Consider the following 2243-nt stretch of genomic DNA (forward strand, 5'->3'; position numbering starts at 1 on the left):
AGGGACCTGTGGGTGGGTCAGTTTCCCTTCCAAAGGAAATTTTGGTGTGGTGGTCACCTTGACTGTCATGTAGTTTGTCACATCTGGCTGATTTTATTTTCTCAACATTCCCCCCAACCCCATTTTCTGTTTCCAGGTTTCACCTCTGTTTCACCATTGTTTGGACTGGACTGTCAAAGATGTCTTCCAGATTTAGTTTTGTTTCATTTCTCATATTGCTGTCACCATGATCTGTCTAAGGCACGCATATGATAATATTACTCCCCTGCCTAAAATCTTTCAAAAGTTCTCCATCTGTTGTTTTTTAATTGAGGTATAGTTAGTTTACAACGTTGTATCAATTTCTCCATAATTTTTTAAGGAAGAAGTCAAACCTCCTTTGCTTCCCGATCCCAGTTCCCATTACCACCTCTCCAAGTTCATCTCCCTGCCCTTTTGCTCTTTATACTCCAGTAAGGCCCACCATGCTGTTTTGTAACATTTTTGCCTTACTTGAATGCCAGGAAAACTCTTTTTTTTACAAATTTTTTTATTGATTTATAATCATTTTACAATGTTGTGTCAAATTTCCAGTGTAGAGCACAATTTTTCAGTCATACATGAACATATGTATATTCATTGTCACATTTTTTTCTCTGTGAGCTACCATAAGATCTTGTGTATATTTCCCGGTGCTATGCGGTATAATCTTGTTAATCTGTTCTACAATTTTGAAATCCCAGTCTATCTCTTCCCACCCCCAGCCCCCTAGGAAAACTCTCCTTTATGTTCAAAACACTCAGTAGACGTCACCAGCTCTGGGAAGCCTACTTTGGCAGCCACCTCTGCTTCTGCCACAGAGCTAATCACTTTCTCCTCTGTGCATTGTACATGATTCTTTTGTTGTACTTATCATGCTGTATTAGAATTTCTTTTTAAACATTTCTTTCTCTCCTACTAATTTGCATGCATCCTCAGAACGGGAGCTATTTGTTATGCATATTTGCAGCTCCAGCATTTGCCACCAGTGCCTCAGTAAATGCTTGCTGGATAAATGAATGAGGAAATGATTGAGAAGATAAACTGACCTACTATATGCTAGGCCCTGTGTGAAGTGCTTTACATGCACTATCTCATTTAATTCTCACAAGAGGGAGATAAGGAAAGGGAGGGCTGCAGGGAGGGGGGTGACTTTCCCGAGGTCAAGCAGCTAATAGGTGGTGGAACTGGGATTTGAGCCCAGGTTTGTCCGACTCCAAAGATCTCACTCTTTTCACTGCATTAGCACAGGAAGAAAGTTCTGTAGAGACAGAATCTAGCTGAATAAAAGGAAATTTTTGTTGTTGTTGTTTTAAAGATTGGAGCTGTGCTAAGTGGAAATGGTCCACCTCCAGAGTTCCCATGTCAACAGAAAGGAAGCAGCTGACTCACAGGAGCTAAGTCCCAGGATGCTGCTGATACAGTATAATTTTCAAAGGGTTAGAAGATATCACTCCCAGGGGAAGGTATAGCTCAGTGGTAGAGGGCATGCCTAGGATGCACGAGGTCCTGGGTTCAATCCCCAGTACCTCCATTAACAATAAATAAACCAAATTACCACCCCCCAAACAAAGCAAGCAAACAAACAAAAAACAATTAAAAAAATAAACTGTTTAAAAAAATCACTCTCATACCAATATGAAATGAACATATGTCAGAGATTTTATTCTACTCATTAATGAATGAAGGCGCCAGTAAGATGTTAAAACTGGATCAAAGAGCATGTCAGAAGCTAGGTGTTTATAGGAAGTGCTAGGATAAGATTGCCAGGTTACATTCAGAAGTGATTAATGTCCAGTAGAGCCATAAATGTAATCTTTGGAGGCTCCTTTTTCACTGGATAGTAATTATTTGTATTTCTAGTTGTCAAAGTCAATGAATTAATATTAACTTTACTAAACCTGTGACTCTAAATTAATAGTGAGTAGTGAGTTGAACCAAACGTAATTCCCTAGAGATGCCTTGGGTGCCCTTCATCCTTCTGTGGCATTGGAAGAGTGTGCTGCCCACCCTTTTGCTGTATTTCTAAGTTTTGGATACTTTTTCTGACAGCTGTACTGCTCACCTAAGCCTCAGGGGGTCACCCAAGACAGGCTGCCTCAGGGCCTGGCTGGGGGCGGGCTGGGGGAGGGCCGCTGTGTACAGAGAATCCTGGTCCTTTCTCACCACAGGGCGGGAATCCCTCCTCCCAGCCCCATGGGGAGCCAAAGGGAGGGAGAGCAGGC

At 41.8% G+C, this 2243-nt stretch overlaps 1 non-coding gene across 1 annotated transcript; it reads left to right on the forward strand.

Moving 5' to 3' along the window:
* Window positions 1–1479: 1479 nt before the first annotated feature.
* On the forward strand, window positions 1480–1552 carry TRNAP-AGG (transfer RNA proline (anticodon AGG)). The gene has a single exon. It is a non-coding gene; the product is annotated as a tRNA-Pro (tRNA).
* The last annotated feature ends 691 nt before the right edge of the window (window positions 1553–2243 follow it).

The sequence above is a fragment of the Vicugna pacos genome, chromosome 10 (genome assembly GCF_048564905.1).
Source record: "Vicugna pacos chromosome 10, VicPac4, whole genome shotgun sequence".
Taxonomy (NCBI): domain Eukaryota; kingdom Metazoa; phylum Chordata; class Mammalia; order Artiodactyla; family Camelidae; genus Vicugna; species Vicugna pacos.